Source organism: Saccopteryx leptura, chromosome 6 (genome assembly GCF_036850995.1).
Source record: "Saccopteryx leptura isolate mSacLep1 chromosome 6, mSacLep1_pri_phased_curated, whole genome shotgun sequence".
NCBI lineage: Eukaryota > Metazoa > Chordata > Mammalia > Chiroptera > Emballonuridae > Saccopteryx > Saccopteryx leptura.
In genome coordinates this window covers 1,097,747-1,113,597 of record NC_089508.1, presented here as the reverse complement: position 1 = coordinate 1,113,597, position 15,851 = coordinate 1,097,747, and the positions used below count along the sequence as shown (strand labels likewise).

The 15,851-nt window shown below is 52.3% G+C and overlaps 1 gene segment (V, D, J or C); it reads right to left on the bottom strand.

The window, feature by feature from the left end:
* LOC136407740 (Ig alpha-1 chain C region-like) overlaps positions 1–15,851 on the bottom strand; it is a 105,031-nt gene that overhangs the window by 69,676 nt on the left and 19,504 nt on the right.

Here is a 15,851-nt window from a genome sequence, read left to right as displayed (position 1 = left end):
GTTTGTCTTGGTAGCTCCTGCCTCTAACTTTGCCCTTCCTAGTCCCAAAAGATTGTTGACATTGCTACTCAGTGTCTTAGATGATTGTTCCAGAATCAGAAAAAGTTTTTTTGGGGAAAAGAAATGACTTCAGAAACCAGGTTTAGAAGTGGCTCAGAATACTTGTGTCCCTTTTGGCTCTGGGTCTATAATTAATTACCACTTTGTTAAATCTTTGCTGCCTTCAAGAAGGTTTTTTGGAATATTTCTTCCAGATTTTCTATTGATAGTGTTCTTCCATAGGAAAGTGGGTCTCAGTTACCTGCATGCCCTTAATAGGAGCAGATATCTTCCATTTTTACAAAAATACCACTTTCTGTTTGCTGGTGTCTGTCACAGTGACCCTTTTATCCATATATATTGGTATTGTGGGCAGTTAGCTGTTATTTTAAACACTAATTATTCTTGTATTTCCCCCTAAGTTTTTTGTACTTAGAAAATTCTCAGGGCTATGTGGAGACTGGACCACGTGGATGCTGGGTTCTGGGTGGACCACGTCAAGAGGGCGGACCATGAATGGATGCTGAACATTCCTGGGGAGAAACCCTAAGAGATACAGGAAATACAGCCAAGTTTTCCGGTAGCCGGCTGCACGTTTCCTGAGCTCCCAGCTGCTGGGTGAGGGTATGGAGGGATCCAAGATGGCGGCAGAGTAGGTGCGTGTTACACTCACCTCCTCCCAGGACCAAACCGGAGTTTTAACTAAATTTAAGAACAATCATCCTGAAAAAAAAAAAACCCCAAGAACAACTCAAGACCAAATGACGAGGAGTCTTATAACCACAGATTCACAGCAGAAGCCACATTCAGACTGGTAGGAAGGGCAGAGAGGCTAAAAGGGCCACCCCTGCTCCCAGGAACAGCAGCCGAGGTCCTGGAGAGATAGCTCAGCTGCAGGGGGGTTAGTCCTGAGTGGTGTGGGGCCTGAACACCACGCCGGGCTCCCTGTCCCAGAGCACCAGAGCTGGCAAGAGGGGCCCACACAGCTGTTGCCTGTGAAGAACAGCGAGGCTTCTTTATCTTCCAGAAAGAGATGGGAGTCCACAAAGACTTGAACACCCTGTTAAAGGGCCAACAGGCACAAAATCTTGTTCACAGCCACTTACCCTGAGCTCCAGTGGACGGAGAGCCAAGCCGACTAGAGATGCATGAGGAGCGTATGAGGTTAGCTGCCCTGGGAAGAGCCACGGTGGGAGACACTGTGTAGAGTCCAAGCTCTACGTTGATCAGGTGTCCCTGATTCGACTTCCCGATGCTGTGGGACACTCCTGCTTATCAGCAGGGCTGGCAGCCTCTTCGAGACTACTCTTGAGGTGGTTATGAGGATGCTACTTATGAGTGCCAACACTAACTGCCACCAGAGGAAAGACACGACAGACACACAGGTGAGTTGCAAGAGTCACACAGGCAGTTTATTACTCACAAATCCTTTTGGTGTGCCTGGGCACAGCTTAAGGGGGCCCCGTCGGTGTGCTCCTCTTGGCTGTCTTTGGTCAGAGCTCAGAGCGGCGTGGAGAGAGTCCATGTTCACATTGGAGTCTGGAAGACTACCACAGCAGGGGGTCCCTCAGCTTTAGTACCTTTTCTGGCCAACGCCTTCTAACAGGTGTCAATCTACAGCAGGGGTCAGAAAGCTTTTTGGCTGAGAGAGCCACAAACGCCACATATTTTAAAATGTAATTTCATGAGAGCCATACAGTGACCCGTGTATGTTACACATTTTCCAATAAAAATTTGGTGTTGTCCCGGAGGACAGCTGTGATTGACTCCAGCCACCCGCAACCATGAACATGAATGGATTATAATACATGAGAATGTTTTATATTTTTAACATTTTTTTTTTTTATTAAAGATTTTTTTGCGAGCCAGATGCAGCCATCAAAAGAGTCATATCTGGCTCACGAGCCATAGGTTCCAGACCCCTGATCTACAGGATGATCACCTCAAACCACTTTTTTGGGAGTTCTTCACAGGGAGTCTGCCGGGGTCCAGCCCCAGGGGGGGGATCCAGGGGTCCCACAGGAAGAGACGGCGTCGGCGAAATTCGAGTGAGATAGCCGAATTCTTTATTCTCTGGTTAGCATTTACTGCCAGGCATCTCCGTCAATGGCTGGTCTAACATTACTTTTTATGCACACACACTAAGTTACAATCACATGGTATTTTGAATACATAATTGTTTTAGTTTCACTATGGTTACATATTTCTAGATAACAGTTAATTCATATCTATAAGCTACAAGTCAGGTGGTAAGTTATTCAAAGTACAGTTATACAATAACTTGAATAGTAATAACAATATCGGTACAAACTTCTAAAAGATTAGTACTAATTAATAACTCTATTTTACTGTTGTTGTAAGTCAAGGGCGCAGAGAGAGATAGCAGACAAAATTATCAAGGACTAGCAAAGGACCACCGATTGCTCAGGCAAATAGCCTTGAGTTCATGTAGTGTCCTAATTCTTTTTTCACAAGACTACAAAAGGCTTGCTATTTAAGAAACTAACATAGTATTAAGAGTAATTTTTACTTAAAGATACATAGAGTGCACCTGCAAGATAGCTAGTAGCAACATAATATCAGAAGGCATTAATTGCTATTGCTGCTATGAATCCCACCACATTCCTCTCCTTATTCTTGGAAAATACAAAAATCTCATGAGAATGTTTTACTGAGAAAAGCCCAGCAACTGCCTTCAGTGACAAAACAAGTCTTTTAACAAAACATTCTTTACTTGCCAGCTGCGCTCCTATCCAAGGCCACACAACAGGCCACTCCACTACACCTTACCTAAGATTCTAATGTCTAGTTAAACTTTATTTATTTACTATATTCATATACTAGCTAAGTTCTAACTTTATTCTTTCTAACATGATTAATAAGAAGAAATTCTCCTACAAACTTAACCCTTTATGAGGGATATCATGGCCAGCCTCTTATGTTTATGAGCCCAGTTCAAGGGGCTTACAGGCTTTTCTGTGGAACTTACACCTTCTGTCTCATTTCCAAAGAAATTACTACGAATCTACAGGGAAAGCACGGTACTATTATCCCTGTGCCATAAATAATAGCACACACCCAGAAAAAGGGGGGAATATAAGGCCAGATTAATTCAAAAGATTAAAGGGGGAAGTATCGTTGTGCCTTTCCTTTGCGGTGACTTTGTCAACCCGCAGCTGTTGGTCTTACTGCGGTGAGTCTATCTTCTTTTGCTGTGACTTTGTCAACCAGCAGTTGTGGATCTTCTCCTGCTGTGACCTAGTTAGCCAGCATTAGTGGATCGGCTCCCGACAGGAGTCCCTTTTATGTTAATCTACTGAAATGTTACAGCAAGCCATTTTTAAGATGTTCCTAGGGAAGCTTCTTATTTATGTTAGCTTACAGAGTTATGACATCAAGTCACTTTTTATCTATGTATAACTCCACATGCACACTAACTGGGCCCTGCTTGAAAGTCAGAGTCTGTTTATCACATCTGCACACACTAGATTGATTCCTATCCAGACAATATAACTTTATTTAATTTCCTTAACTAATTTTCATAGTATATCTTAATTACTTTTATATAACCTCCATATTTTTTTATATTTCTATATATTGAATTACTATAGCATTATATTACTACCACAGACAGCCACCAGGACCGCTGTGCTGAGTCATTCTCCAATACCAGAGTGGCTGTCGTTCTTGAGTGGAGTGTTCCCCTCTGTGTGGGATCAGCCTGGGGGAAAGCAAGTGCCTTGCCCTTGGGAATCTCCCTTGCCAGCCTTGCAAAGATTAGGCTCTGCTGAGGTGTCAGTGGCCTTGGCTGGGGAGTGGAGGTCTGGACAGACTTGATGAGGAGGTGGAGGAAAGGGACCCCTCCTACACTGCTGGTGGGAATGCAGACTGGAGCAGCCACTGTGGAAAGCAGTATGGAGTTTCCTCAAAAAACGAAAGATGGAGCTGCCTTTTGATCGAGCGTTCCTACTTCTGGAAATATATCCTAAGAATCCAGAATCACAAATTTGAAAGAATATATGCATCCTTATGGTCACTGCAGTGTTACTTACAATCGTTCATCAGTAGATGAGTAGATAAAGAAGCTGTGGTTCCCTTACACAAGGGACTACAAAAGAAGGAAATCTTACCTCCTGTGACAGCAGGGATGGGCCTGGGGAGCAGGATGCTGAGTGAAAGAAGCCAGTCGGAGAAAGACAAGTACCATATGATTTCACTCCTATAAGGAATTTAATGAACAGAATGAACCAACCAGCCAAATAGAGACAGACTCATACATAGAGGGCAGGCTAACGGCTGTTGTATTTTCAGTTTACAAAAATGTTTTGTCGTCGAAGAGTGCTCAATTCTTTCAAGGTTTTCTGTACCCTTGAGATGGTCCTAAGATGACCTCCTTGAATATGTTATGCTTTAAATGACATCCATCAGTTTTCTAATGTTAAACTATTCTTGCATTTTTCGGATAAATGTAACATGGATATGGCAAATTACCTGCCTTTGTTGTTGTTTACAAGCAGGTAACCCATTTGCTAAATTTTCTTCAGAATACTTTTATTGATTTCTTTTTTTAATTAAATTCTTTTCAAAACAAATAGTTTATTTAGAAAATTAAATTTAACAGGGGGACATTGATCAACAAGAGTACACAGATTTCAGGTAAACATTTCTATAGCATTTGAACTGTTGATTATGTTGTATACCCATCACCTAAAGGCTTCACCCCCTCCCGCTCCCTGGGTAAATACTGCACTTTCATCCATGTCCATAAGTATCAGTTTTATTTATTTATTTATTTAAAAAATTTTTTTTATAGGGACAGAGAGAGAGTCAGATAGAGGGATAGATAAGGACAGACAGACAGGAACGGAGAGAGATGAGGAGCATCAATCATCAGTTTTTCATTGCGACACCGTAGTTGTTGATTGATTGCTTTCTCATATGTGACATGACCGTGGGCCTTCAGCAGACTGAGTAACCCCCCACTTGAGCCAATGACCTTGGGTCCATGCTAGTGAGTTTTTTGCTCAAGCCAGATGAGCCCGCGCTCAAGCTGGCAACCCTGGGGTCTCGAACCTGGGTCCTTCCACATCCCAGTCCGACACTCTATCCATTGCGCCACCGCCTGGTCAGGCAATAAGTATCAGTTTTATATCCCACCCATGTGTGAAATCATACAGTCCTTAGCTTTTCTGATTTACTTATTTCACTCAGCATAATGTTCTCAAGGCCCACCTATGTTTTCATCAATGACACTATGTCATCATTTCTTATGGCTGAGTAGTATTCCATTCCACATCTTCTTTATTCACTCCTCTATTGGGGGACACTTTGGTTGTTTCCATGTCTTGGCCACTGTGAATAATGCTGCAATGAACATGGGGGTGCATGTGTCTTTACATACCAATATTTTCAAGTTTTAGGGGTAGATACCCAGTAGAGAGATTGCTGGGTCATATGGTAGTTCTATTCTTGATTTTTTAGGAACCAACCACCATACTTTCTTCCATAATGGTTGTAGTAGTTTACATTCCCACCAGCAGTGAATGAAGGTTCCTTTTTCTCCACAGCCTCTCCAACACTTGTTATTACCTGTCTTGTTGAGAATAGTTAATCTAACAGGTGTGAGGTGGTATCTTATTGTATTGATTTCATGAGTCAGGTTTTTCTGTAATTTCCCTGGTCTGGTTTCTAATCAAGCTTGTATTTATTTTATAGGATAAGCATTTGTACAAAATTTGAATGATATATTTCTTGAAAATTTGATGAAACATGGCCTTGTATTTTAAACTACACGTCAATTTATTCAATAAATGTGGTATTATTGTGCTTTTCTCTTCCTGAGTAATTTTTGATAAGGCACTTAAAAAAATTTTTTTTTTGCTTATATAATTATTATCTCCTTCCTTCTGTCTTTGAGTTTATCTTGTTCTTTTTCCAACTTTTAAATTAGGACTCCTTATGAATTCAGTATTTTGTCCTTTTCAAACCTTTAAGACTGCTGACTTCTGACGTGACGAGGTGTGTACAGTACAGCAGATCATGTCTAAATGTCTGACATGTACTGAGTTGAGGCCAGGGCCCAGCGGATGGTCAGGGCCCGTGGCGGTGGGTCCTTGGACTTTGGGGGCAGAATCCTGTGGTGGCTCCTAGACACGCTGGTGGTTCTGCCCTCAGGGACTTGGCCTCTCCCTCCTCTCCTGGGCTCACTCTGGTTGCGTCTTGACCCCATTTTGCTACTGAGACTCCTCTTGGGAGGTCACCATGACCTCTGCATTGCCAGACCCATGACCAGAAACACTGGATGTGGTTGGGACACTTTGTTCTCTCGGCTCTGGTGCGTGGTGCCACCTGCTTTGCCTGGTCCCTCGCTGACTCCTGCTTTCCGTCCCAGGCTGCAGAGCCCCCCCTCCCCCTGGCCTCCCACCGTGGGCTTCTCTTCCGTCTTCTCTCCCTCCTGGGTTATCCCAGCCCATCCTGGGAGTATAGACACCACCTGTGTGCCGATGGCTCCCAGACCGGATCTTCCTCTCTGGCTTCTTCCCGAGACCACGGTCAGGTCTCATTACCACGTCCCATCCCAGCATTTCCTCTGGGAATCGCTAGTGGGCAGCTCACACCCGCCATGATGAAAGGGGGATTCTTGAGTCCCTGAGCTCAGTAAATGGCCACTCCTTTCATGCCATGGCACATGTCTATACCCCCATCAGTTCTGCCTCCTGGGGGTGCATGTGATGTGATCTGAACACCTGTCCCCCTGCCTCAGCCCACCCTCTCAGCCGGTGTCCCGCCAAGACTTCTGCATCTATCCGTGCCAAGGTCCCGTGGGACTTCCCATCGCCAGAGAGGAGCCGGAAGGCCAAGCCAGTGCTGGTGCAGCCCCATGAGGCTGGCACTGCTTGGTTTCCCCACCCGCCCACACTGCCCCCCTGGTCTTCCTGCTGCTCTTTAAACTTGCGAAGCACATATCTGCCCCAGGACCTTTTCACCTTCTGCTCCTGCTGCCTAAAATGCACATCCTCTGACCCTATGTGGACCCTGCAGGTCAAAGTCACCTGCTCAGGGAAGAGTCCTGGATATCTCTCCGCTCAGCACATCTGGTGTGGGTGCTCCTGTCCTTGTCTGGTTTCCTTGTCCCTCCCAGGTCATTGATTTGTTTTTCACTAGATTGTACGCTCACCAGCAGGATGCCAGTGCCACATTGCAGGCACGCTGCGTGTCTGTCCACCTTGACCCCCACTCAGCACATGGGGGTCATCAGCAAATGAATAGCCAGTCGTTTGAAGTCAGTTTTCCTTGCTTATTTGCGACTTCCACAATTTCATGTGTGTCTTTGGTCACCTGTACTCGTGACCCACTGGAAATGGCTTCTCCTGCCGACCTGCCACCCAGAGCTGCTCCTTGGAGTTCAGGTTTGTCCCACTCGTTGGGTGTTTCCAACGCTCCATTAGTAGGACTCTGAGGAGACTTATTTTATGAGGGTGACCTGGCTAAGCCACAGTACCCAGACAGTTGGTCAGATGCTAGTCCAGAGAGTGAAGGTAGTCTAACAATGTGATTAAGATGTAAGTCAGTAGACGCTGAGTGAGGTAGATTGCCCTCTGTAATGTGGGTAGGCCTCACCCAATCAGTTGAGGGCCTTAAGAGGAAAAACACGGAGGCTCCCTGAGGAAGAGGAGAACCTGTCTATCTATCTATCCACCAGTCTACTTATCTATCACTTATTTATCCACCAGTCTATCCATCCATCTATTATCTATCTATTCACCAGTCTAACTATTATCTATCTATCTACCTACCTACCTATCTGTCAATCATCTATCTATCTATCTATCCACCCACCAGTCTATCCATCCATCCATTATCTATCTATTCACCAGTCTATCTATTATTTATCTATCTACCTACCTACCTATCTGTCAATCATCTATCTATCCACCCACCAGTCTATCTATCCATCCATCTATTATCTATCTATCCACCAGTCTATTTATCTATCACTTATTTATCCACCAGTCTATCCATCCATCTATTATCTATCTATTCACCAGTCTATCTATTATCTATCTATCTACCTACCTACCTACCTATCTGTCAATCATCTATCTATCTATCTATCTATCCACCCACCAGTCTATCCATCCATCCATTATCTATCTATTCACCAGTCTATCTATTATTTATCTATCTACCTACCTATCTGTCAATCATCTATCTATCCACCCACCAGTTTATCTATCCATCCATCTATTATCTATCTATCCACCAGTCTATCTATTATCTATCTATCTACCTACCTACCTATCTGTCAATCATCTATCTATCTATCTATCCACCCACCAGTTTATCTATCCATCCATCTATTATCTATCCACCCACCAGTCTATCATCTATCTATCTATCTATCTATCTATCTATCTATCTATCATCTATCTACTGATCTATTGACTTCGACCTCACACATCTTCTCGTCTCTGAACAACCCTGCCTAATACAGACCCTTTTCCCGCCAGGTGCTCTGGCCACTTCCTCTCCCGGCACCTACCTGATTCTGTTTATGGCATCTTTGTTCTTACAGATAATTAATTTTTTTTTTCTGTAGGCAAATTGATCAAACTTTATTTTTGAAGTTCCTGGCCTGGGTATCATTCTGAGAAAGCACTTACTTACCCCAAGAGGACACACTATTTCCCCATAGCCTCCTTGGTCCAGTGATCGGTTTGCGTCAATGCGGTCCCGTCCCCGCCCTTTTGGTCCCCGATTCCCCTCTGAGGTTCCGACCCAGCCCTGTGTCTTCAGGAATGAACTCAGCAAATGCAGGCTGCCGGGGGTGGAGGGGGGGGTGGGGGGGCGGCGGTCAGGAGTGGGCATCGGACCTTGGTTGGGGAGCACACCTGGCTTCTGCTCAGGTGCGGGAGGCCTCAGTTCCCAGGCCTGGGAGTCAGGACAGACTCAGACCCCCTCAACAACAAGAGAGAAGGGTCAGTTGGGCCCTCGCCCTGCGCAGGTGCTGGGTGGTGAATTCCACACTGTGGACCAGGCTTGTCAGACCTTGATTTAGGTGTGGGAGGGTGTGTGTCCTGTTTATTACGACTGCTGGAAACAGATGTTTTTGCCCTGAGAGGGTGGCATGCAGGCCGGGTGGGGGCTGGGGAGGGCTGTGGTGACCCAGGGGCGCTGTGGAGCGTGCACGGGAGGACTTGCCCGCTGGCCACAGGCTGAGTTGAGGCCTGTGACCACGGTGCGGGGGGAGGGTCACTCACACAAACCCAGTTTTGTGAAGGGAAACGGGGCGCTGGGTGGCCGCTGAGACTGCCCAAGGGCTTCTGGCAGATGGATTCCCGTGGTCGGGCAGAGACCAACTGAAGTTTACTGGAGATGAAAAGCGGAAGGCATGTGGGATGGTAGCCCCCAGCTTTTCCTGAGAAAGTGGGAGGGCATGAAACCGCCCAAGCAGCTTTGAGGTGCTGGCAGGGCAAGTGCTTCAGGCAGGGACCTGGCTGGGTGGTGCCTCTTGGGCACCAGAAAGGTGTGCCCTGCTGACTATGAGCTTCACGCGGGTGTTAGAGGATGTTTTATAAGTGGGTTTCCCGGACAGAATGAAGCTCGAGTACCTACCCCCTGGGCCCAGCTAGGCACCCACGTGTTCAAGGCAACCACGGGCCACGGGCTTTGGGGCCAGGCCTCCCTCCCAGCCTCCCGGGGGCCTGTGCAGGGGGCTGCACAGTGCAAATCTAAGGGTAGAGGAACAGCCTGGTGACAGTTGTGACCCCACAGGGGAAGGAGGCTTCTTGGGAGGGGCAGGGATGGAAGGTGTAGCTTAGGGCGGAAGGTCCAAGTGCTGCCACTTTTGAGGCTCTGAGACTTCCCAGCCCCCAACCAGACACCCCTCTTCCATCCTTCCCTCCCTCCCTCCCTCCCTCCCTCCCTCCCTCCCTCCCTCCCTCCCTCCCTCCCTCCCTCCCTCCCTCCTTTCCTTCCTTCCTTCCTTCCTTCCTTCCTTCCTTCCTTCCTTCCTTCCTTCCTTCCTTCCTTCCTTCCTTCCTTCCATCCTTCCGTGGGTGTGGGCACTGGGCATGTATCATCCCTGCCCTCATAGGGCTTAGAGTGGAGATTGGGAGGCGGGCAGGACCACGGTGACACAAAGACCGTGACGCACTGTGACGGAGAGGAACAGGTGTGGAGGCCATGAGGCGGTGGTGTTGACAGGCCTGGTGGGTCAGTGGGTTGGGCTGAGCGAGCTTCAATTTCACTTTGGTGTGATGGGAACCCACCAGTGGGTGTGAACCGTGGCTGCCAGGACAGTTCAGGTGTCAAAAGACCACACTGGTTGTGGGCGGGGAGGGGGCAGTCGGAGGTGGGCAGGGCGCTGGGAGCTCTGGGCGGGAGGTGAGGGGCCTGGACCACCACGTTGGCCACGTGCAGGCGGTTGGCCAGGCACGGAGGCTGAGGGAGGGCCACGGGTCCACCTGGTCATTGACTGAGGTGGCAGAGTGAGTGGATGTCAGGGGGAAGTGACGTCGAGGAGGCTGCTGTGGACACGTCTGTGCCAGTGGAGGGGAACGGGTGGGGAAGGCAGGCGGGCAGCGGCGATGAGCGAGGGGCATCGCTGTGCTCGCCCGCTCCTGGCACTGGCTGAACGCCATCTCCCTGGGTCCCCCCCGCTGGGGGCCACCAGGGAGCCACAGCGCGCCCTGTGCTCTTGGGGCAGCTTCCTAGGGAATAGCAGACAGCTGGACGAGTGAGTCACGGAGCGTGCCGGGAGGGTGGAGGAGGAGGCTCGAGGGGCAGGGCCGAGGGCTGGGAGTCCCGTGACGGCCACCGGGGCACCACGCAGACTGGGAGGCGACAAGGGGGCAGCGCCAGCGTCTGGAGCAGCCTGACAAGGGGACAGCGTGGGGCGGAGGGACAGCAGGCCAGAGTGGGGCAGGCCCCCCGTGAGGACTCCCAACCTTATTTCTGATTAAATGTGAGGGCTTTTTGGGCTGTGTGGAGCTGAGGTCTCATCTGAGGGCTCGAAACAGGGCTCCCTGGCCCCTGGGCCGGAGTCGGTGGGAGGCCCTGTGGATGTGACTTTGGGCCACTGGGCGCAGAGATGGCTCAGCCAAGGCGAGGAGACCAGGGCAGGGGATTGGCTTCTTGAGGAGATAGCCCAAGCCAGGGGCAGGATGGGCACCCTGGGCAGGGATGGGACAGGGATGTGGGGACAGCGGTGTGCTCGTCTCCCGTGGCTGCTGGAGGAGATGACCGCCAGCGTGTCCTCTCACCGTCTCCCGGGAGACTCCAGGTGACGTTTCCCTGCTTCAGGAAGCACCCCACACACCCTTGGTTCGTGGCTGTCCACTGGGGCAGCTGGCCGCACACTGGGAACTGCCCGCTTCTCTGTGAAGCCACTGCCCCTGGCAGCGTGCAGGACGTCTTCCCATCTCAGCATCCTGAGCTGACAGCTTCCAGGGACATGTGAGTCGTGTGTGCATGAAGCATGTGTCACATCTATGCTTCAGACGGGCACACATACACCTTGTGCACGTGTGCACATGTGTGCAGTTCTGTGGGCTGTGCATGCGTGCGTGCACGTCTGTGCGCCTGCGGTGTGAGCTGCACGCATGCGGTTGGTGTGGAGCAGGGCATCCCAGCCCATCCCTGCCACGAGGACGCCCTCGGCACCCTGGTCCCGTGACCCGAGGCGGATCCCGGTACCGGGACAGGAACAGGAGGCACGTGCAGGGGCCAGAGCTGTTTATGGGGCCAGCCAGCGGGGCAGGCGGGAGGAGGTGCCTGGTCAGGGCCAGAGGCAGGCGGGAAGAGGTGCCTGGTCAGGGCCAGAGGCAGGCGGGAGGAGGTGCCTGGTCAGGGCCAGAGGCAGGCGGGAGGAGGTGCCTGGTCAGGGCCAGCGGGGCAGGCGGGAGCAGGTGCCTGGTCAGGGCCAGGCTCTGTGGGGCAGGCGGGAGGAGGTGCCTGGTCAGGGCCAGAGGCAGGCGGGAGGAGGTGCCTGGTCAGGGCCAGAGGCAGGTGGGAGGAGGTGCCTGGTCAGGGCCAGGCTCTGTGGGGCAGGCGGGAGGAGGTGCCTGGTCAGGGCCAGGCTCTGTGGGGCAGGCGGGAGGAGGTGCCTGGTCAGGGCCAGAGGCAGGTGGGAGGAGGTGCCTGGTCAGGGCCAGGCTCTGTGGGGCAGGTGGGAGGAGGTGCCTGGTCAGGGCCAGGCTCTGTGGGGCAGGCGGGAGGAGGTGCCTGGTCAGGGCCAGGCTCTGTGGGGCAGGCGGGAGGAGGTGCCTGGTCAGGGCCAGGCTCTGTGGGGCCAGGTGGGTGGCAGCGTTCCGTCCAGGTGCAGAGAGGGTGGGCCCCTGCCCTCTGGCGGCACATGGCTGGGACCCGAGCTTGGCTTTTCTATGGTGAGGGTGTCTGCTCTCGGGGGCACTCACCTGAGCGGGACCGTGGGGGCCAGGGGGTGCTGATAGCTAGAGGGGTGCAGATCAGGGGATGTCAGGAGCAGGGGATGGGACACAGTTCAGCTGGGGCCTTGCTTCTCCGCTGGATGACAAACTCAGGTCCCATGTGTCTAGCGAGTCAGGGACCCTTCCTCCCATTCCTGTGTGAATGGCCACTCAGTGTCTGTCCTCAGGAGGGCCGCACGGGAGAAGATGGCGGCCATCCCTTCTCCAAGGGCTGTGAGGGCCCCGGGCGGCCCCTCATGCTGTGCTGGTGCGCATAGCCCACTCCCTTCCCGCACGGTTTTTCCAGTTCAGCTCCATCCCTGGTTGACCCCAGCGTGTCCCCTGGACGGGCATCTTGTCCCCACAGGCCGACACGGCTGGGTTTCTGCCCTTGACCTTGATGAAGGTCGCAAAGCCGCTGTAGAGCACGGTGATGAGGAAGAGGCCATGAATGTGGGCCACAGGTGGCCGGTGTCATCCAGGTCGCTGTAGTTGTCACAGTTCTCGTCCACGCTCTGGGGGACGCAGGGCGCTGCGGCCGGATCTGGGGAGGAAGTGGCACCGGGTGAGGGAGTCAGTCCTGTGGCCACCCCAGCACAGATGGGCAGCTGAATGCAGGGCGATGGCTCTCCCCTTTGAGTGCCCGCCCTGTCGCCCACCAGACAGGCATCTGCGGCCTGCCTCCTCTGTGTCAGGCCGGTGCCCATGGCTGGCTCAGCAGAACCAGGCAGGTCACCACATAGGGCAAGTGACCAGCACTAAACACCGACACACATCGTATTTCCCCATGTACAAGACGCTCTCATGTATGAGACGCACCTTAATTTGGGGGCTTGAAATTTAAAAAAGAACAACATGTATTACATAAAGTTATTCAACTCAAGTTTATTTTATTTTATTTTTTGTATTTTTCTGAAGTGAGAAACAGGAAGGCAGACAGACTCCTGCATGCACCCGACTGGGATCCCCCTGGCATGCCCACCAGGGGCGATGCTCTGCACATCTGGGGCATTGCTCTGTTGCAACCAGAGCCATTCTAGCACCTGAGGCAGAGGCCATGGAGCCATCCTCAGCGCCTGGGCCAACTTTGCTCCAGTGGAGCCTTGGCTGTGGGAGGGGAAGAGAGAGACAGAGAGAAAGGAGAGGGGGAAGGGTGGAGAAGCAGATGGGCGCTTCTCCTGTGTACCCTGGCCAGAATCAAACCCAGGACTTCCACATGCCAGGCTGATGCTTTACCACTGATTCAACCAGCCAGGGCCTTGAACTCAAGTTTTATTCATCATAAAATTCATATAACTCCTCATCACTGTCAAAACTCCCATCCATTAGCTTGTCCTCATCTGTGTCTGATGCTGAAGCACTGTTTTCATATATTGCCTCTTCCTCAGTTTCATCTATGGCATTTGAAATGCCACACTTCTATAAGCACTGTATAAGATGCACCCAGTTTTTAGACCCCAAATATTTTGAAAGAAGGTGTGTCTTATACGTGGGGAACTACGGTAAGTCACTACACCCAGGGATAAGGAGGGTAAGGGAACTGGTGGCACTGAAGCTTATGTAGACAGCAAGGGGACCGGCCTGGGCAGGCTGGCCTGTGAAGCCTTCCTTAGAAGTGGCAGCTGTTGAGGAGGTGTGGGAGATGAGCTGGTGCCAACCAGGCAAAGAGAGGAGGGAACAGCATTCTAAGCAGAAGGAACAGCATGCACGGATGCCTTGTATTGGGAGAGAGTCTGGCCCCAGGAAGACAGAGGGGGCCCTTTGTGGCCGGTGCAGAAAGCTCGAGTGTGTGGTGGGACGGGAAGCCACAGCCGGGTGGGGTGCAGGCTGACGAGCAACAGGGAGCCGTGGAAGTGCTGTGAGGGCACGCCGGCCAGGTCGGATTAGCACCACCATCCCGCTGGATGGAGCGGGTGGGGGTGGGGGCTGGTCGAGGCCCAGGGAAGCACACTTCTGTGGAAGGTGCGTCCTAGCCCTTGGCTGGAGAGCTTGGGGGGGTAGAGGGGGGGACAGGCAGGAGGTGAACCTGGGAGCCGGAGAGCTTGGGGGGGCTAGGGGGGGACAGGCAGGAGGCGAACCTGGGAGCCGGAGAGCTTGGGGGGTAGAGGGGGGGACAGGCAGGAGGCGAACCTGGGAGCCGGAGAGCTTGGGGGGGCTAGGGGGGGACAGGCAGGAGGCGAACCTGGGAGCCGGAGAGCTTGGGGGGTAGAGGGGGGGACAGGCAGGAGGTGAACCTGGGAGCCGGAGAGCTTGGGGGGTAGAGGGGGGGACAGGCAGGAGGCGAACCTGGGAGCCGGAGAGCTTGGGGGGTAGAGGGGGGGACAGGCAGGAGGCGAACCTGGGAGCCGGAGACCTTGGGGGGGTTAGGGGGGACAGGCAGGAGGCGAACCTGGGAGCCTGCACACGGTGCAGGACCCTGGGTTGGCTGGAGTGGGAGGTTGGTGCGAGGCGTGGGAGGTTTGCAGGGAGCCGATTACGGGCCGAGGCTTTGCTCGGTCTGTCTCCTCTAACGACAGAAAGTTGGTACAACTTGGCTTCTGTTCATTTTATTCTTACAGTAGTTAATTCCTATTGTATGCTCTTAACACAGTGGTTCTCGCTGAACTGGAAATTTACAAAAGGCCATGGTCCCTTGCCACAGATACTGAGAGACACGTGGGACCCAGGTGTGGAGTCTGGGGCGTGATGACCGAATCCCTCACGACCAGCCTGGGGGTCAGGGCCATCTTCTCCAACCTGGGGAGTTTGTGGGGCTGTGGAGGTGGAGCACAAGTTGGCTAGTGAGGAGCTGGGCGGCTTGGGTGGTGTCCTGCTCCCTGCCCGGCCCAGCGTGTCCACCCCTGTCCTGCTGGGGCCGTGCAGGTGAGGATGGGGCAGAGTCTGAGTGCTGTGCCCAGCAAGGCGGCCTGGCAGGAGGTCTCAGAGGGGAGGGTGAGCCCTGGACCCACGGTGAGTTCTCACCCTGTGGGTCCCTTCCCCTCCGCAGCCAGCATGCGGTCAAGCCCCTACTTCTGGCTGCACTTGGCTCCTGACGAGCTGACTGTGGTCTGGGGTGGGGCCTGGGGCCTTTGGGACTTGGATGTCCCTGCAGGGGGGGGGAATGGCTGTCTGTGGTGACCACCTCCACGTCCACTCCACAGGAGGCCCCTGTTCTGTGCCCAGTGACGGGGCATGTCTTCAAAGCAGGCATAGGGTTGCTTGCTCCTTGGGGCCTGGCAGGGTGACCCCCACCCTCCCGGACCAGCACTCGGTGTGGGGACACGAGGACAGGGTGGGACAGAGAGGTGGCAGGACACCCAAAGCCCTGAGTGTGGGGACAGCCAGTGCACACTCCAGACACCGAGCTGGCGGGCTGGGGCTGTCCGTGAGAATGGCACAAAACCC